General features: G+C 35.1%; 1 long non-coding RNA gene across 1 annotated transcript in view; it reads left to right on the top strand.

Moving 5' to 3' along the window:
* LOC149916655 (uncharacterized) overlaps positions 1-6,401 on the top strand; it is a 79,538-nt gene extending 73,137 nt beyond the window's left edge. Inside the window, exons 7-8 of the long non-coding RNA XR_016469758.1 lie at positions 5,432-5,519; positions 6,061-6,401. This is a non-coding gene — a long non-coding RNA (uncharacterized LOC149916655). The remainder of the gene's footprint in view (positions 1-5,431; positions 5,520-6,060) is intronic.
* The last annotated feature ends 15,653 nt before the right edge of the window (positions 6,402-22,054 follow it).

Below are 22,054 nucleotides of genomic sequence, written 5' to 3'. Positions count from 1 at the left end.
ATGGCTGCCCCAGTAAGAAGCTGAGAATGAAATGACCCCTTTTTTGGCTGCAGCATTAGAGGGGCCTCCATTAGACCATGTGCCATGTGAGCACTCATCTCAGCCTTGGGAGCACTCCAGGGATGCATTTTTTTTCTCTCTCCAACCTCCAGGTATAGCCTCAAATCCAGCTCTACCATTGTCATGAGTAAAATGAGCATTTTTTCCATTGCAGTTTTGTTTACAACTGCCAGATTGCTGTTATCACCCTTACAGCTGGAATTATTCTAATACTGGAAAAACTTCTTAGAATTATGTTCTCCATGGTAATTCATCTTGGATCACAAAGGGTTTTTTGAAGCTTTTGGAGAAAGAAATGGAAATCACTGCACAGCTTACATCACATTTTTAGATCTTAGAGCTAGCGTTACAATAGAAGCAAAAAGCAATTGATCTTTGATTCCCACATTATATACAATATGCTAGGAGATGCATCAGTGTCTGTCTTACATTTAGAGAATGCAAATTCTTGAACTCATTCCTTTTACACAGGTTCTTCCTTTTCTAAGGAGTTTAGGTGATGTTTCTTCACTCTTCTTTCTGTGTCCCTCGGGTAATATTTATTAGCCATTATTTTGAATACAACCAGAAAAAAAAATGACAAGTTAATTAGGTGTTTTTTTCACTCCAAAAAATAAGCCTGAATAGTTTTAGTTCTGTGCTATTTATTGCCCTGGCTGTCACAGACTGATCTTTGCATTGCTAGAATAGTCAGGTGAAAACATAAGATGAAGGATCTTCTGGTCTAGTGGTTGGTGACTCTGCACATAGCAGGAGGGCTGAAACTTGATTGTCATTGTGGTCCTTTTCAACCCAGGCTGATCTATGACTCTATGAAACAATCAGGAGAGGAAGCCAGACATCTCCAAAGCCTAAGTACAAGAAGAAACCTGGCCTCTTATGGGAGTATATGGCAGATATTCTAATCTCGTATAAAAATTAGAAAAGTGGAATGTGAAGGGAGCGAAGGATGCTGCTTAAATGTAGCTTGTGAGTTAGCCTTTGAAAAGCATTTGAATGGTTTCAGGTCAAAGGCACGGATGAAATTGTGATTTCCACTCACACAGGTTATATGCTGTCTCAACAGCCTGTGCGTGGAAATCCCACCCACAATATTTGTACTCCAGAATCTCCCCTTGCAGCATATGTTCAGTTCATTTCAAACTCATTTCTGAAGAGGTTACGCAGGAGATATTAAATGGGAAAAGGGAGAAGCTAAGAGGACACTGTAAGATTGAATGGGAAGACTGAATAAAGATGATGTTACAGTGGCTGCAATTACAAGTACAAACCGTGATCTGCTGTGTTCATGGAACATCAGTCCAAATGCAGCAACAGAGTTGTTAGAAACAAAGTTCATAGTGTGGTTTCTTAGCTGATTTCGTAGCACAGGGTGTTACAAAGAGAATATTTTGTAAATATATCTTAAGCTTATTAATCTTATACAAGCTTGATTACATATTTTAATTGCACTACAATCATTATACGTATCTGCTCAGTGTAATTTGATTTTTTAATTAAATCCAAATTTTGGTATTAGAGAAGAATTCTGATGTCACATTTACAGTTCATTAGATTCATAATTAAAATGTGTAGCCTGAACAAAGAATTAGTGAATATTTAATTTGGAAAAGCTTTTTATTTCAATGATTCTATGACGGTCTGAGCTGGGTTTCTGCAAATGAATCGCACATTTAACATTTACAAATCTCACAGCAACAGGAGGATTTCATTCTGCTGCTGCGTGTTGGTGGATTTAAGAGGAATGCATAATACATTTTAAAGGTCCCTACACAGATATGCTTCTGTCTCAGTCTCACAGATTTTTAAACCAACGCTAGACAGAAAGAATGCATCACTGATGTGGCAGTGTTATATCAAAACAGGATAAAAGCAAATAGCGTCTCATTTTTTTGCACGTAGATTTACTAATTCAGGCTATGAAATGGGACAGAATCCATTGTTAACTAGCAGTAAAATTTAGTACTAAGAAAATGTTAGTAGAGTAAAAAATTTACAAAGATAACAAAAAGAAAAATAGTTGTCTTTAAGGTGGATGATAGTAGAGGCAGAGATAACCCAGTCTTTCAGGAGTGGAAGATGAAGGAGAGAAGGATGTATTTTGCACTGACAAATGATGGTTATTTTCCATTTCTGTCCCATTTAGTGCAGTTGAGAAGCAGGGAGGGCATGTCATACCATGAACCATAAGAGGGTGATGTATCTGCCAGGACTCACAATGGACAAAAGTCTGCAATATGTCTGTACTTCTTTTGTGAAAAGAAATATTGTAGGGAATAGTTTCTATTTACAGTACACTTAACGATGATCTAATCTGGATGTCTGGTAGGTGATTTTAAACCTATTAACTTATCATATCCTTTAAAGCCTTAACATCTTACCAGTAAGCTTATATTGGCTATAGATAGTGTGCGCATGCATATATAGTTTACCTATGTATGTATAGATATACAGGTATATATATGTATATATATACATATACAAATGATGCAGCTGATGAAAATATGACCAATTCAACATCCTGTTACCTAAAACACAATCTCTCCATATAGGACTCTCATTAACGTGATGTTTATATAGGAGGAAACCATCAAAATTATTTCTCTTTCTGGAAGAGAGACAGAATATGGATTTCAACGTTACTATGTGGCATTTTCATTGATGCTTATAAAATATTGTCATTAATAACGTCCCCGTTAGTGAATTTTTATGCTTTTGTACATGCATGATGAATAAATAACGAATTAGCAAGTGAAATATATATGATAGTTTTATTTTCAGATACAATTCTATTCACTTGAATTAAAAGACAAGTAGTTTTCAAAACAGGGCAGCCTGGTCTGGTGGTTGGCAACCCTGCCCACGGCTGGGGAGTTGAAACTAAATAATCATGGTCCTTTTCAACCCAAGCCATTCTAGTAGCATTCTATCTTTTTTTTTTATCTGTAATTCCAGCTGTAAGTTAAACTGTTCTTTGCAGCCTCAAACTTACAAGTCTTATATATCCTTTTGTCAAGACAGGTGATGAGGAGGAAATGAAATGATGACATGGTAGCAAAGCAATTAAGTGCCATACAGAAAGTGTAAACTGTATCACCAGCTTGTATGTGTCTTGAATGCCTTTTTGCATTTCAGCTTCATTTATATAGTGGGAAATTAGATTTTTCTTAGTGTTATCATGAGGTTATATTTGTTCCTTCTTAAGTCCTTCTACTTCAGAAACTGGGCAATTAATTTCTAGCTTTTTGGGTTTTTACTCTTTATAGGTATCTTCTCTTTTAATTTCTGTGCTACGTGCATGGCATTTGTTTTTTATATTCCATAATTTAACTTTCTTTCCATGCAAACTTCATTGTTTTTTTCCATTTCAACTTGTTGTGAAACAAGAAATTCAGCTTTTTGATCAAATGTGTGTGTGTGTGGGAGCCCCAGTTCGTATTTCAGCCTGTTTCAGTTTAACTCTGAGTACTGAAGTGCTTGCATTCTCTGTCTCCAACATTCAGAGAGCAAGTGAGTGTTTCAATAGAGGCTTTGCTACAGAGAATGCAACAAACACCTACTACTTATCTCATTTGCTAAATGTTTTACTGACTTATGTGCAGACTTGTAATGGAAACTTATTATATTATCAATTTCTCTGTCTGTGGAATTCATTATCATAGAATCATAGAATGGCTTGGGTTGGGAAGGACCTCAAGACCATCACATTCCAACCCCTTTGCCTCAGGTAGCGTTGCCAACTGCTAGATTGAGCAGTGGATCAGGCTGCCCAGGGCCACATCCAACCTGGCCTTGAACACCTCCAGGGATGGGGCATCCACCCTGTCTGGGCAGCCTGTTTCAGCTCTTCACCACTATCAGTATCAGTATGTGTTCTATAAAACCAGAAAAATAAATGAAAATTGCCGAGGTAAATATATTCAAGTGCAACAATTTAAGGCAGGATTTTTAATGTAATTTTCTTAACTTTTACAGTTGTGCTTTATGGATGCTTAATGTGGTATAAGTTATGTACGAGGCATATGAGCTACTGCTAATGACAGTTTGAGACTTGGTCCACGCAGTGCCCATGTCTTGTCTTTTTCAACTCCTTCTGTAAAATATGGCATTCATAAAAGAATGTTTTAGTCCTAAGAACACTGGGAAGGCCATGTTCTAAACATCATTTCTAAAATCCGGTGTAAGTAAATATCCATGACAGCTGTCTTCCAATTTCATCCACTTCTTGTCAGGACATTGAATTTGATTAGTTTTCTTAATGTTTTCATGTTCTCTCTGGTTCTTAATGGTCACCTGGCAGCTTTGAGAAGATGATTAGCAATGAAAGACAAAGACAAAGACCAGCCTACAGAAATCTGTCCTCAGACTCAGAAAATGTAATTGATGCTATAAATAGAAAATTAAAGTGTGCTGTTGAAGTGGGAAGCAATGGAGTAATTTTCAGTATAGAGGCATTTGTTATTTCTGTAAGACAGATCCTATTTTTGTTGCACTGAAATTAATGTAATAAAAATGTCACTACCAAGGACTTTAATTAGAGGGAGATTAAATCCCTAAATATTGATTGACATCTATAATGGAAATAATATTGGGACTATAACTTGAAGCACAAACAGTGGTATAAGGAAAAATGTATGCTACTGTTGCTGTCATCAGTTTAAAATCAATGATACTTCTCTGTAGAGCTCTGCCTAGCCTTTCTCATTTTTCACTGGGAACTCATAAATATTTAATTTAGTTTCTATATTACCTGAGAATTTAAAATATATCAGATCGTATCAAAAGCATTATCTCTATATCAACTAATGCAAGAGGACTCAGAACAGAAGATATAGTACTGGTTTTGCTATGATTGAAATAATAAATTCAAATTTAAGGTAAGACTTCAGGGTTTCTCACCTTATTTAGTATCCATATCTAATAGAAATAACTCCAGACAGGCCAGCCAGTGAAGTAAAGAGCAATCAGTGTGTCGAAGTGAGTCTGGCAGTTGTTTGATTTGTTCTGTTGGCAAGTGTTAGCATGGAGCTGGATGGTAAGCCAGGACCAAACCCTGCATCCACTGTGCTGCCAACTTATCTGGCAACATAAAGGCTCGTCAGCAGCCTTGCTACCAACATTGGTGGCCTCAGCGACCTTGCTCTCTGACAACTGGTCAGGATTGCTCCAAGAGGGTTATAGATCATGATCTCCTTTACTTGAAAATGGAACCAAATTTTTTTTTGGATCCCAGTTTAATACATTGAGTGTTCTGTTTTATGAATTTCCCAAGTCTGCAGCAAATGCATTTTTATAAATCTAAAAAACTAAATTTAATCTAGCTACAAACAGGAGAGCGTGAGATAAAAGAGCTATTTTTCTTTTCCTGCAGGTGTTTGAGCTAGTTAGGAACCAAAACGCATGCTTCCTACAGTGAGAAAAATCAAACAGTCCATATGAAAGCAATGAACACTACCTCTGTAAGTAAAATAAACAAGGTAACTTTTGATAATTTTTATTTATAGTAAGAAGCTACAAAGCTACTGTAGTTGCAATTATGTGGATGCAGTAGCTTTCTAAATATGAAATAATATCTGGATTACATATTGATCTGTTTATTTTGGTTCATAATGCACTTTCAGCCTTTTTGCTTAGTTTAGTACACTGGATAAGAAAAAGGAAAAAAACCTGCAAACTGTAGGCTTGTGATCTGATCAGTTTTATAGCTGTAACAGTTTTCTTTATAATACAGCGTCTTCAGTTTCTGAAGATGGTTTCCTAAAATAAGTTCTATTCTTCCAAACTGGACCTTTGCTGTAGTAGAATTAGCTACTCTGATCCAAAGAAATCACAAGCAGTGACATTCATGGGAACACATTTAAATTCCATCCCTCGACTAAGAGTTGAACTTCTTTGTTCTTGTTTCATTTGTGAGTGCTGGTTCAGTAGGTGGGCTGAGTGAAAGGGAGGATATTAGACCTGAATGTGCTGTTACAGTAATGTTATGCTTCGTGGTTTCAGGAGGAAAACAGCATTACTCCACACGTCTGCTCCGAGTTCACGGCCCTTGGCAACCATCGTCATCATCTACTCCAGTTCTCCATGTTTTGCTGGCAGTACCACCCCTCTTGCTTTGTTCATAAACCACCATCGGTAATTAAGAAGTTCAATTTACTTGCTCATGTTTGTGACTCCTCCTCAGTTTGTCAGGTATGTACAGACTCAGTACTTGTTCTATTCCATGGTAAAAGATATTGTGTGAAAATTCACCATTTCCAGTCACCTGTGGGTTTCCTGCATATGAAATACTGCAAGCTTGGACATTCATGAGCTCTTATGTGGGTGAAAAGAGAATAAAGCCTTATAGGAGAAATGGCTGAGCTCTTCAGGGGCATTCTACTTACAGTTCTGATAGTAGGCAGCTGAAAGAGCAGAAATGCTGATAATATTGACTGAGGCATGAAAAATCCATGGGATTCTGCACTTTCCATTACCTTCTCACTATGCTTGCTGACTCTACAAAATGCTGAATCTTAATTTCACATAAGAATTTCCATAACATCAAAAACATTATAGAAGAAGTAAATGCACTCACCTTCTAGAATACTGGACTTGAAAAGAGAAGATTCCTTTTCCTGCTTCTTGAATAGTATTTGCTTTGAATATAACTTAGGTTTACAAAATGGCAAATCAATGTGTAATTTATATTCATTATGGATAAAACAGTGAATGTTCAAATCAGTGAAAGTACTCTTTAGTATTGCCTGTCATACATGAACATCTTGAGAAATGAGGAAAGTCATTAGTTTCCTTGGGTAGGAAATGAAATTTATTTTGATTTTCAAAAGAAAGAAAGATTAACAGTACTTTTCAAACCCATGTTTCTTAGCATTACACAAACATAAAACTAGCATATCTGAGTTGTTTAAGACTTGTGCTGAAATAAAAGCAATATTCTAATTATCATATCACTGCAATTGTGTGGTGACACTATTCTATTGTATTCTCATCAGCCATGACCTTATGTTCTGCAAGGTCTCTCCAAATGGTGACTTAATTGGTCACTTATTGATCATACCTTCATGCTAACATTTCACATGCAATTGAGTTGCTTATTAATTCAGAGGAAAGGTGACAGATTGATTCCCAAAGAAACGTATGTTAAGTAATCAGAGACAAAGATTAAAAAAAAAAACAAAAACAAAAACCAAAAAAAAAACCAGTAACAACAACAAAAAAAACCCAACAAAACAGAAAAGGTATTGAACTTCATTTTTAGAGAAGGCATATCTTTTATTTATATACTTCTGAAGACAAGGGCTTATTATGGCTGCATCAATACTTAAAGATACTTAAAAAATAGTATATGCCGTGACTTTAGCTAAGTAGAAGTGATCACAATATAAAATGCAAAACGTGGGTAGCCAGATGGAAACATTACCATGTTTTTATCATCATCGCTCTGTGATGACAATGGATGTGTTGAACTGCGAAACTCTAGAGTAGTGTCAACTCTATTCCTCTCTCAGCATTAACTGAATGCGACCTTGTAGGTTTTCTATAATTTGATATAGTGAAGGTTTACCTCATAGGCAAAATATTTCGAAAATCCTTATGGTAAACAAAGAGAAAAACTTTAGTATGCAGAACACAGCACCTTAGATAAATTGTCTTCTCGTTTATTTGGAAAATGTTTTTGAATGTTGCTTGAGTAAAATTACTTCAATATCTGTTTTTCAAGCATCTAGTTTAATTGAACACTAGAGATATAGGGACCCAAATTCTAATTTACTATGTCATTAACTAGAAAGAAATGTATAATCTTATATACCTAGTGTATGTGGTTATTTTGAAATGAATTATTTATTATATCTTGAGACAAGTTTTTAAGTACCAACTCACAAACACACGCAACATAACAACGTGCACTTTCAAAACAGCATGCCATAAAGCAGAGTTGTTTACACTATTGCCACACAGTTAGAAACTGTGCTTCCAAACTGATAAATATCTGTGCCATGTTACTTCACTGGAGATGGGCTTAGGGACACAGAAGTCTGGAATGATGGGATGAGCAACAAGTACTGAGTTCAGAGACCTACGTGGAAAACTCAGTTCCCGAGTGGTGGGCCCTGCTGTAGTGTTTCCCAGATGTTTTGTCCTGGTATTACTGGATCTTCATGCCAACGGATGGCCATTTGAAGCTTTGTTCTTCACCATCCTTAAAATGCTCTGACAGTAAGTTCGCTTCATAAGCAATCCACTGACTGCTTCATTCAGCCTTCCTTAAGATTATTTCCTTAAGATCATTTTACTGCTAAACGTAATAAAGAAATGAGAAGTTATTTGGTTAGATTGGAGAACTCTGGAGAAGACTATTCTTTTAAGAAACGATGTTCACATAGTTACATTTTCTGTGGTTGGAGACTTGTGTGGCTCCTGAAATGCAAGAAGAAAATGGAACCCTTTGATCCTGAATCTTTCATGAAAAAATACCTTTACGTAAAAGATCTTTCACTTGAAACACACCTTTATTTTTACTCATTTCTGCTGCTGTACAAATCTGCTTTTTATTGTGAGTGAAACAACAGCCATACATCTGGCAAGAAGAAAGGCAGTATATTGGGGATGTGTCCGTATGTGACAAATGTTGATGAATAGAGCAATTAATGAGTGAGCGGTTTACCATTATTCAGTCCCTCTTATGACAATTACACACTGCTTGATGTGCTTTATTTTTCTTTATTTGTGAATCATTTTGCATGTCTGAATGCCTGGGGAGGATGTGTGTATTTCTCAGATGTACAGAGCTCTGCACTGAGAGCTGTGGGTGCCATTTTGTCACACTGTCACATGTGGGAATGCACCCCTCTCGTTGACATATTGCTTTGGTTCAGGTGGAGAACTGGAATTGGCACATTGGCACATGGCATACTTAGGGCCTGATTATGGTTTTTGCTCTAAATATGGATTTGTGGGTTCAACTCCTGAATAAAATAGCTAGGAAACTTTGATTCTATAAGAATCAAGTAAGGCCTTTATCTTTTGCAAACAGCAGCGTACAGTGCTGTTGAGGTAACAACAAATGATGTGGTAATGGTAAGAAATTAAAAAAGAAAGAAAGAAAAAAAGAGAAAGTTCTCACAGTTCTCAGTAAAAAAAAGTGATGTGATATAACCTTCACATTATTTCAATACTTGGAGCCAAATCTATAAAGTTTCTCCTCGGGTATTAGCAGGATTATATGAAATATATATATATTTTTCAAACTGTTACTCTTTTATTAAACAATACATTCTGTTCTCTTTCAATTCTATCCTGTTCAAGATCTACAGAGACCAGACTGATCAGTATGATCTTTTTATGATTTTGATAGCTGGCACTCCCAGTAATGGAGGAAATGTTGGTGCAATGCTGAAAGGCAGATGAAAGTTATTAATCTCAGGTAAATGCCAAAAACTGGCAGACTGTGGTGAACTGGGAGAAGCAATGCCCACAGGCGACACAATTGTTTCTATCTGATTTATGTGAAAATTTATGCTGGATATTCATCTGCCTGGGGTGAAAAGACTTGCAGCACTTTTACGCATCCTCTTCTCAGATAACTCACTTAGTTGCTGAAGTAGCTGTCCTAGTAATTTTAGCTTTCACCATGCTGGTATGCTTTTTTTTTTTTTTTGTACACAGCACAAACAATAACCTCCTATATATTAACGGTCATAGCATATATACTGAAATTGCCTTTTGATAGTTGTAGTTAAATTCCTTTATTTCCTTCATTTTATAATTATCTGTGCAGATTCATTAACTGAACAAAAGAAGTCAGGGTTTTAAAACCACAGCATACTTAGTCAGGGCCTGATTATGGTTTTTGCTCTAAATACGCATTTGCATTTTTGATAACACCCATAAAACTTCAGGCTTGCAATTAAACCAGCTGATACGTATGACAAAAGTATATTTCTATTATTTCCTGCAGTTGCACACATGCACATGCATACACGTGTACGCACACACGTACCAGGACTGCTCTGAAAGTAATGCCTCCTATTTTATGATGTCGACCCATGACGACATCAGAAGTGAATGGAGGTGATATGGCAGTAGAAGTTGAATCTTCCAAATAATACTTTGTTACATTTTATTTCCATGTGAAAGATGGCAGCAGAAGAGAAATATCTATTAATATTAAACGTGTTTTCATACGCATACAAAGGCTCAGCAAATTGTATGGTCATTTAAAAAGATTTAAGCTGTTTTTTCCCACTGTTTACAGAACATTTTGGATTGGCTTTTATATTATGTTCATCTCGTGTCTTGCATTCTCTTCTTTCCCAAGCATAGGTTTTTACAGATGTCACATTTACCTCTAGCCTATCAAGAGTTAAGAAACCTCTTTTTCACTGGAAGAAAACATCAAAAGAAACCCAAGTTTTTGTTTTTATTTCTTTTCTGATTGAGATACTATTTGGAGGCTGAGTATAAATTTAATTATGCAGTTTTACTACTAAAAAACAATTAGGGCAGATTCATGAAGCAATTACATCAACTGCCCTGTGGCTCCTTTTAGATTTAGTAAATGCTTTCATTTTTTATCTGCTGCTTGACCTGTAATGAAACAGATGGATTTCAGTTGCTCTGAACTAGTGGTTAATTTTCAGGTTTTTTTTCCTTAGTTTTACTAAGCTGAACAGTGAGGGCTATAAGTAGTTGTGTATACTGCTACTATATCTTTCAAAGGAAATGGATGTTTCTTCACTGCAACTTGCAATTACAAGTTTCCAGGCTGCGTATAGGCAGCTTCAGTTTAAGTAACATCCATTGATAATCTTCAGCATTCAATACTGAATCCTGAATACTTCTATTTGTAGTTATTTTCTGCATACTGGATTGATTCAGTCAAATTATTTGCTCAGACTAAGATGGTTGGCAACATCAGTAAAATAGTATCAGTAGATTTAGTTCTAGTTGACATCCCTCCGTGAAAAGTTGGTGTAAGAGCAGTCGTATGCTTTTTCTTGTCATCCATTTGACTAATGAGTACTTTTGAATGGAATATAATCTTAACAACAGCAAAGAAGAAGCAAAATGATAAACAATGCTGTTTATATCCCATTGTCCTTGGCCATAGAGATAGTAATACATGCCAGTGTCCTTCCTAGGAATGTAGCACAAGGGACTGTTTTCTTCCTTTCATTCAGTTGAATGGTTAACAATAAACAATGGTTTAGATTGATCTTGGTAATGTTAGCATGGAATTATTTTGTGCTGAGCTTCAAGGAAGAATGCAGTTATCATCAATGTGTGCATGGGATAAGCCTACTATATACAGAGTTTAAGGATTGTCACTGATGGAGTATTTTCTTTTCAAAGTGGTTCTTAGTTAAAATTACAAAAATTTGGTTCAATTTTTTTTTTTTTTCCTGGAGTTGCTATTATGTAAAAGAATTATAGAATGTCATTTACTAAGCACTGGATTCTCCTTAACTGCTTTTTGTTTGTAGACAAACATAAACAAAAGACAATAAAGGGACTAACATTGTCCTGTCAGCTTCTCACAAAATTATGTGCAATTTCCATTTCCCACTGTGCTATTTGATGATCAAGATTTGCTTGTTTGAATTCTGTATTTATGATTATAAATTATCCAGTCATAGCCAGTCATCTGCATGAGAAAATTATCTTCCATCAAGTACGATTTTATTGCATATGTTTTAATACTCTAACAACCTATTATTATTATATGGATATTAAAGAGATACAGTAACCTTAATGTTAGCCTAGAATTTACCCAAAAAATAACAAAAAATATATAAATAAATGAAAAAAAGCACAAGATGTTATGAAAATTGCCAGCTAAATATTCTCATAAGCTGAAAGGCAAAATATAAATGAATTTAAAATAAAAAATTTCTTACTGTATGAATACACAGCCATTGCATTACTATGAACATAAGACAAAATTTCGGATGTAAATAGCAAAACTGAAAGTGTTTTTTAAGTGGAGAGAAACACAGTGAATAAATTCATTTTTCAAGCACGACATTAACAATTTCAGTTACAGAAATTTACAGTTACAGTTCAGTTCTTCCTTGAACTGAAGAGTGTTCTCATGTTTCTCTCTGAGCCAAAAGAAACCCTGGTGTTAGTGTTGGGCACAAAAAGTGATTTCTGTGTGGATGGCACGGCTAGAAGTTTTAGCCTGTATGGTAGTAGAGAAATGGGAGATATTGGTAATAGGTGAATGGTTGGACTGGATGATCTTTTAGGTCTTTTCCAACCTTGGTGATTCTATGATTCTATGAAATGGCTTGCCCTCTATGAAAATGACACAAGTAAGCTTCAGCCAGCTAATAATCCTATCTCACACGACAATAGATGAGAAGGCTCCTGAAGAGCAGTAAAACCATGAGGTACACCATCTAAGCTAATTCAGATGTCACTACAATCGTTCTAATGTATTTAAGTTGACAGTACTTCTATGCACACATCATGCAGGGACGTGGGACTAATTAAACACAGTGGGCCCTTACACTTGCTGCTTGTAAAGGTGCACCAAAGCGTTTTCCTTAATCAAGACTTAATCCCTACATCCTGTTCTATTGGGTGTCCAGCTGAAAGTGGAAATATCAGTGTAAAATGTTGGAAAATGTTTGCTTTGTAGCTCTGTATATATATATTTTTAACCTTTAAAAAAACTCTCTTGAAGATCTAATAAAGCTTACTAGCTGGGGAAAGAAGTCATTTTATTGCTTTTTCTCCTTGGTTGTTTATTTTTGTCTTGCAGGAAGGGAGTATACCTTAATCTTATTGCTGTGGTACTCGTCTAGATATATACTTTTTCCCCTCCACTTCTCTCTTTCTTGCAAAATAAATAAATAAAAGTTTTTAATCCATTCACAGGTTCTACTTTGTGTGAAAGGGACTTCCAGTCAGGGTAGTCAGTCTCTTCCAGCATCAGTTATTTAAAAGAAGTATAGTACAGACAGGCTAGTTCTTAACTGATTGCTATTTTCTTCCTTTTATGTGTTCGTGAGCTTCTTTTGGCTATTTTTGAAAATGATCAGTATGCTAATACATAGGAGATAAAAACTAGTGATGCCTTTTCTTCTCAGGTTAAGGTATTTCATTTTATGTTGTCCATAAGAAATGGAACGACCAGTCTATGACAGTAAAAATGCTTTCTGCTTAATTTAAAGGGACAGAAAGAAATAGGATAACATAGGCTGTGGCTTTAGACAGGTTAATTTTGCAATAATTGAACATGAATATACACAGAAACAAACATTTTGTAGGTAATCTACTTGCTTACAAAGAGCAACTATATAGGCGTTCTCTTACTGAATCAGGTAAAAACAGAGTTTTCTCTTTCTATGCATTGTGATGAAGTGAATTAAGTGTTATGGACAAAGAATAAAAATGAAATAATATATGGCAAAACATCTGACATAAAAAACATAGAATATTCTATGCCTGATGTTATAGTCTTCTCTGATTTTATTCTTACTGTGAGAATGCATCAGGGAGGTGCATACTAATAATACAATGAATATAAATTCATGTGCTAGCTGTGTGCGATCCTCTGAGTAGTCTTTTAAAGGCATTGCAAATGCTTTGTCCTGAGTTTCCCATCTCAATAAGCAGTATGTATGGTGAGGAAAACCTAGCTTAATTGTCATATATATTTTCTGGTTTCTTTAAATAATTAGCTTTACAGATCATCAAAATCAGGTAATGACTTTGCTTAAGGTAGCACAGGTGCTTATTCATGAAAATAGAAATAGGACACCATTCATTCATTCACATTTTATGTGCTTGGATGGTTTTTACACTCAGATTAATTAAGATTTTGGAGATGACAGAAGTATCTTGTCCCTTATTACCTCTATTAAAATAATAATAAATAAAACCACACAAGGAAAGATCCTAACAACAAGAGAAAGAAAAAGAAATGGAAGAGAAGAGAAAGGGAAGGAAAGGGAATACCAAATCCTAACATAACAATTTATTCATGGACCAGTCATTACATTGCTACCCTAAAGATATTAGAGCAGCCATGAAGATGCTGATATGCATCGAACCTGCAAAGTTGATCACTTGATTCTTGAGTCATCTCAAAATGAAAAAAGTGAGCAAAAGAAAAGACACCTCTTGAAGTTTTTCAGAACATTTTATTAATTATTTGATTTGAACAGTCATTCCTACATATTTTACCTAATCTCCCTACTTCTGACTTCACTGATGAGGTAATAAGGAGACAACACCACTGAAATATTATTTTTTGCACTATTCCAAACAAGTATGTGGAATGATACATGAATGCTCAAGGTTTTGTAGCACTTCACATTTTCATTAACACTTTAACTGTCCAGTGAACTGAATTTTAAAATATTCATTCTTTGTTATATGTCCTACTTCTAATTAGTTTTCAGCTCAAAAATATGACACTCTGCTCCATTTTTGGATTCGTCTACTCCCATCAGAGGTCACTTCTTTGAACTTGCTGTCATTTTATGATGTATGCATATTATAGGTTTCTCTCCATCATTTGATCATTGATCACTTTTTCCCCTCTTTACAATAGGTATGCCAATATCAATTAGTCTTGAACCACATGTTATTTTGTGACCTTTAAAAAGGCCACATTGCATGGTTTATTTGCTTCTGCTGTGTGTGTGTTCAGATAGTTCAGATACTGTTTTGTTGTGGTAGCTTTGGTAATTTGTTTCCCTTTTCCTAAGTGAAAACCCATCAAGAAATGTAGCCTTCTCGCTCTAGTGGAAATTGATAAATGTTGCCTGGAGAACCATTATATTTGATTTCCAAATTTTAATTGCTTGAGGCAATTCCTCCAGCACTTAAATTAAATATAGGGAAGGACACCTCCATTCACTATAGAGAGAATGTGGTTCCGCTGTAGAGAGCAGCAGGATCTGAGATGCAGGAGTGGATGGGTGGAATAGGCAGGTGTCATGCAACAGCACTGTGAGCAATTCAGAGGAGGTGGAAAAGAATAAACAAAAAAGAGTGGGCAGATGGATATCTTCATTTGTAGAAACAGAACACTTTTTAAAAAAATCAAGTTTTTTATTTTTTAAAAATGTATCTGGTTTCATGCATTTATTTACTCCAGTGTCTAAAGATTCCAATAAGTGTAATAGTCAAAAAAAGTTTTCTCTCCAAGTAATTCTAGTATATAAAAATTGCACTTTTTAGGTTATTTTTTAACAGAAGGTCATTAGCCCATCTCTTCCTAGGGAAGTACAGACATTTGAGCTCTTGTGTTAATCGCTTTCTCCAGATTGTAATAGTCATTTTCTTTCTTCATGTAATGGAGATAGACTTCACAGAAGAGAAATATGCCTGCAGGGACTGGAGAACGAAAATATTTACGTAATTTTTAGTGTTGATGGCTCCTGTTGTTTGAGGTATTGATAAGTTCTGGCCTCTGTTTATTTGGGAACTGGAGACCATGCTTCTTGTTGACTTGGAAGAAATTAGAATTAGACCACCACACAGAGTATGGCTAGGAAAGTCAGAGTTTTAATTTGTTTAATATATAAAATACTTATTTTAGTATATGGTATCTTATTTTAACAGTCAATTTGTTTATGCAAATTATTGGAATGAAATAAAATATTACATAGTGTATGGGAACTGCTGAGTCACGGCCTGAACCTCTGATTGATCACCTGAGGCGAGCAATGAGTCAGCCCTGGGAGCACAGCTGAAAGCAATTCACCTGTGCTGCAGGAAGGGGTGGAGCCTGGCTCCACCTCTCCTAGACCCATTTAAGAGCTGACTACCAGTGGGGAAGTTTGTAACAAACTCTCTCTCTCTCTGGAAGATCCACTTCACTGGAGTTTCCTGAGCGAGTCCATGACATGGGTGAGTATCCTATTTATTCTCTTTGTCTCACTGTGCCTAACTCTCTTGCTTATTTCATTATCATAACATCTTAATATTATTAGATTATATAATATTCCTTTATATAATTTTCATTGATTATACACATAGTAAGCAAAATGCCATGGACCAAAGCTTGAAATCCCATCTCAAAGCAGAACTTATAAATGAAAATTACATAATTTAGAAATATAATTTTGATCAAATACTCAAGGTTGAGTTCTTGTATTCAACAGATATTGAACTTGTTAGTGATTTTTTTTGTTGTTGTTTAGTGCAGAAAGCACCAGATCTTGTTATTCAAAGAAAAACTTCAGTTGAAATAAATAGAAGGCTGTTTCACTTACTGGGATTTGGACCAGAACAAAGTATTCCAGCTTCAGTGAGGTGCCACACTGAGTGACAGCCAAGTGTCACCGAAGTAAAATGAAATGCAACCAGGCTAATGAAATCCTTGCCTTCTGGTTATGACTGTGACAGCTATATTTCTCAGGTTACTGACGTCAAACTATTTGGAAATGAGCTAAGATGATGAGTAATTTAACGTAGCCTTCCAGGCCTCCTCTATCGAAATAGATGAAAATATTGCTTCTTATTTCATTTCTGTGAACAATCCAAAACCTGAAAATTTTACATCAATGTTCATGAGTTAAAAATAAAATTAGACACCAAATCTACTTTATAAATAATTATCCTCTTTTCTAATGTCCAAACAAGTAAGCTGGAGACTCTTTTCTATCTGGCCAGGCAACGAAGGAAGCCCTTCTCTATTTCTCTTGCTCATGCTTGCTAATAGCTAGGCCAAATTTGCAACTGGAGAGTTAGTGAATGAGGCATTGTAGATAACTATGGAATGTAGTATTGGGGGAGACAAACAAAACTGTGATTCTGTTAGTTACATTGTGGAAAAATTAGAAATGTTATTATCTGCATAGGCAATTGAAATTTATGTGCACTGAGTCCTTTTAAAATACATCAGGTTACTTTAACTGCGTAGGCTGTTATATGGCAGCTATTCTGCCGTATCTACTCACTTGCATATGGTTAATTTGAGACAAATATGAGGTAATACAACCCGAAGGCAATGGTTTTAAATGAAAATTAATTATTTCAGATTTTTGTGAATCATGAACACACATGGACAAAATGAACCAATCTAACAGTGTACGTTAGTGAGTGCATTTTCAAGAAAGGAAAATTCTAATGGCGGAATCCTAGAGAATTTTCTGTGGAAAGAAATTATCAAGTATTGGATTCAGTTCATTTACATTAAGTCCTGCTTTTAACATTCTCTAGCACTTGAGTTCCGGTCAGAATTTAGAGCACAGTGTTGAATGTGCTGAGCGAAGAATAAGTCTTTGTATCATAAAATGTACTCAAGAATTTTGTTGTGGAAAATGATATATCATCTAAGACATTCAGATTTAAGAACTCCCATTTATCTCAGATGTACCTATCAAGTGTCTATTTCCACCTTGGAAAGAAATAACATAGACCTCTATGGCTGGGTAATAGGCATTTGTAGAATGCAACAAAGTGTTTTTTGTGGTTTAAATTACTTACATGCACTTATTCATAGTCAGCCAATTTAGGGCTTTGCTAATAAGTGGAATGAAGTTTGTGAAAGAAAATGTATTACAGCTAAAAGAGATTTTTTCTATGTCTACTTTCTAAATTAAATGAGATTGCAAACAGAAGATTAGAGTAGATGTTTGAAAATGCCGATACTGCTTTAGACTACACTTTCTAGAAAGCATTTCTATGAGGTTTTTAAAATATGACCAACACTTGGAAAGATGAATTAACAAAATTCAGGACATTCTGTGACAAGCTTCTTAAATATGTAATAAAAGGTACAGTATAATATTCTCATTACTGTAGAAGTGCTGATGGAGGATTTATTCTCTAAAAGTGTGGCAGGAGTATAATAGCCCCTGTTCTACGCTCTCTTGCCCATGAGTGAAAGTTTTAGTCTGGGCACTTTTCAGTGCGTTTCTTTGCATTAACAACATATTGTAGATACAATAGCACCCTAGCATATTTTTTCCAATTACATTATTTTTAAGCATTTCTAAGAATCGAATTTGTACTGTAGTTACCTGTTAGTTACTCCCTTGGCTATGCACAGCTTTTCCAAGTCACCGATGCTAGGTCTTTTTAGTTTAATTTTTTACTTATTCAGAAGTTTCATAAGGACGATTTGGTAATGAATTTTTTTCCTTATAAATCCATAAAGCTGTCTGGGAGCTTAATGAGAGTATCCCACCTTCCAGGACGTTGCATATCGTTGTAAAAGTCAGAACTCAGTTTTCAATTGTAGTGACTTGCCAACAGCTAAAGAAATGAGAACTGTTAAAGGAAGCTTTTCATGTAGATGCGTGAAGGATGCAAATACTGTAGAAAATAGAGGTTTTGAACCATCACATCTATTCCCAGAGCAAAAGTAAAACCTTTTCATCTAAAAATACAACCGAATATGGAAATATAGAGTAACTGTAAGGGCTTATCTCCTATTAATTCTCTTTGGTCTTATTCCTTCTGTTTCCATTCCACAGCAGTAAACTAGGTATTTTCCTCTTTGTCAAACCTTCACAAACAGTTGGACTTTTACTCAAGTTACAGTTGCTACTGAAGTTCAAGTGTCTCTGTGGGTAAATAGGGATCTCAATGGAAATAGGGGGAGATATTGGGGCAGATAAGGGAGATCTCTTTTCTTTCTGTCTGTTGAAGCTGAGGGCTGTTTTATTTCACCAGAATTTGTGGCAAGCTTGCTCTAGATGCTCTAGATGCTCAAGTTGTCTAGGTCACACTTGGATCACACTCAGGCAGGCACAGACTTCTCGTGAAGTAGATTGTGTACTTAATCTTATATATATATGTGGTTCTTAAAAGGTCATGGTTGTCAAACTGAGCATTGTTATGGTCCTGGTTCAAGAGAGGCACCAGTGGTAAACTACTTGTTCAGTCTGCAAGCTAATCTCTGTCATCATCTCTTTGTCACCTCAGAAAATAAGGCATGTAAAGCCCTGATACAAGGACAGGAGCACGTATTAGCTGCAGGGTGTGTTTTCTTCCTCCCAAGTTAACATGTCTTTTCCTTTCTTGTTTCTGTTTTACAAGTACAATGTTTAGGAGTTCACAACTTAAGCACCTTTGCAGGAAGATCTGATCTGCCGATCAGTAACATCCTTCTAATATACCACTATAATCTATCCTCAACCTCTAGGTTATCATGAATCTCAAGTTTGAGAATATAGTCAAAGCCTTTGTTATCTATGGCAATTTATCTTACAATTTTGGGTCATTTCTTCTTTTAGTGTTTCAGTCCGTTTCATTTAACTCTGCAAACACTTACACTTTAGGCAGTGTACCTGGTGTATAACAAAAGATAAGAAGGGTAAAAAAAAAAAAAGTTGCTTCCCAATGCTTCAATATGAATAAACTCTATAAACTCTTAAAAGTCCTGAACTATTACCGTCATTTTATAACCAGAAGAGTTGTCACCTTTTTGAGACCAGTGGTACAAACAATATAGCTTTGTGCTTCTATAGTGTTGACATTTTATGTGCAATAAATATTGACTCCAAGACTCCCCTGACAGAACACAAAAATTCATTTTGTGAATTGTATTGGCAGCTTAAGTATGTTCATTCTTTTCCACTTGAATCACCCATTCTAATTTATTAACTCTATCTCCAAGGTTTTAAATATTTACCTCTAAATTTGAGATATATTTACAGTACAACATGCATTTTGGTATTAGAGAGACATAAGATGAAGGTTACTCTTCGATCAAATTATTCTAAAATGTCCTATAACATCCATATGAAAAATAGGTATCCTCATAAAATTGTATCCAGCTCATAAAATGGATGGATCAGCTTTAAACAGAGTCCAAAGTGACATATTCCCATGGTGCTGATTTCATTTTGCCATGAGTTTAATCCCCAGAAGTTTATCTTTTGAGACTGAAGTATATTAAGTGAATTTTAGAGATACATTTCAGTTCATTTTATTGGTGAAATAGAAACATCATTTAAACAAAAAACTTGTTAGTTTCCTCAAATTTTGATGACAAACAGGACAAGGCAATCTTCAGAAATATTATTTAATGAGTCATAATTTGATTGAAAACACAGCGAGATACATATACTCCTGCACAAGCCTATGGATCGAGAGAATTAAGGAATACTGACTTTTTACTTGTAGCCACTAGTAATGTAAATGCTATCATATAAATTGTCTCATACAGCATGCAGCATATTTCCACTTGCGTGGGAGTTTAATGTTTGCTGTACAAGTTACTGGAAATCAAAACAAACAATTGTCTGAGCATCAGTGCAGAAATAAAAGCTTACTTTGCCAAAGGCAGCTTGACGTTCAAAATAGAAGTAACTGATCTTAAAGAGAATGGAAAACTTATTTATTTGTTTATTTGCATACTTAGAAGTGTAGTACTGAAGTCCTGCCAAGATAAATACCTCAAACCTCAGAATGAAACCAGTGTTCCAGCTCAGACCAGAAAATCAGCAAGTGCTTATAATTTACAAATGTGATGCGACTGTCGGAATTTGATTTGAAACATCCATCAGTAGAAGTGAAACTGTCTATACCAAAGCCATTGGAATAATGTAGCTATGGGACAAGATCAGTAAGATCAAGAACAGAATTTGGTGCTTTACCTTTGACTCCCTGATAGCTTGGCAAATATTAGAAGAGAATTTCTGTGATGCCAGGGGAATTCAATCTTTTTATTTTATCTTGGGTTTCCCAATACCAGGTTGCTATATTTGCAATATAACTGAAGAGTAATGCCATTTATTACAACTTATAAAATACTCCAGTGTTAACTGAGAAACACAGTTTAAAAGCTATCAATAAAGCCAAGAACTGAAAACACTGCAACATTCTGAATGGCTTTCAACTTTTACTGATTTTCATCCAGAATTTAATTTTTGTTGCTTTAGCAAAATAGAGAAAGAGCACTCTGACAGCTATATAATCTTATTGTAAGATCAAAGACTTAGTTTTCAGAGGTAAAAAGGCAATCTATTTGAGGACAATCATAATTTTTACTCAATTGCAATGTGTAGTGTTAGATGTTGTTCATGTTCACTAAAGAAAGGGAATAAATGCTAATTTTCATGTTCTGTATCAAACTGAGAAATAGTGGGCTGGGTGAGAGGAAATGAATACTTAATGTTATGTTCACTAACTAAAAAAAAAAGTCAGTAGTTGAATAATCCTTAGATTTCTAGAAGTGAATATAGGTTAAAGTGAAGTCTTGTAGGAGAGAATATATCTTACATAAAGAGATTTATCAGTAATATTGAAAGTGTCTTTTTTTGAAAGTAAAGAAGTTACTGGAGAAGTCAGGTTTGTTACAAACTACTCAATAGTGATTTGAAGAGCTATTGCCCTTCTCCAGATTACATGGTACCTGAACTGGTTTAGGTAGGATTGTATTAAACAAAAAGTGATTATATCTAAAATACGTATATGTAAATATATAAAAATATAAGTATAAATAATGATATAAGTCTATAATCTATGAAAATATATGAATCATATAACTGTTTTCCCAGAAATATTGACTAATACTAGACCATTCTTTACTGACTGGCTTAAATAGCTTTAAAAATGAAAGAAAAATAGCATTAAAGCACATATAAAAAGCACTTGACTAAGAAAGTATTTTTTTTCTTTTTAATAGAAGTTGCTATCTTTCAACTATTCAACACTTGTATATATCTCTGTCATTAGCCACACAGAAACACTCCAGAGAAGATTTTTAGTTGCTGAAGAGCCCCAAGAGTAATCTGAGTTCACTTTTTCTTCTTTTCTCCCCATTAGTTATGTTTGGCCTTATGGAGACAATAATATTCACCTATTGTCTTACTTTTAATATGTATTATACTTTACTTTTAGATGTCTTTTTAAGATATGAAGCTTTTAGTAGTTGAATTCTCTAAAGCACTTTTAGATTTTTACAGTTTTCCCTGTGGAGTTCATTACTTTCTCTTATGAGTTAGATTTTTTTACTTTGTCTTGTTTCTTCCTGGAAAAACAAGTTCAGTAGAGCCAAAGAGCTTGGAACCTTTTCTCCTGC

This window comes from Phasianus colchicus, chromosome 10, assembly GCF_987193195.1.
Source record: "Phasianus colchicus chromosome 10, bPhaCol1.hap1.1, whole genome shotgun sequence".
Taxonomy (NCBI): domain Eukaryota; kingdom Metazoa; phylum Chordata; class Aves; order Galliformes; family Phasianidae; genus Phasianus; species Phasianus colchicus.
Note: the sequence above shows the minus strand (reverse complement) of the source record. Positions and strands in the feature narration are given on the sequence as shown.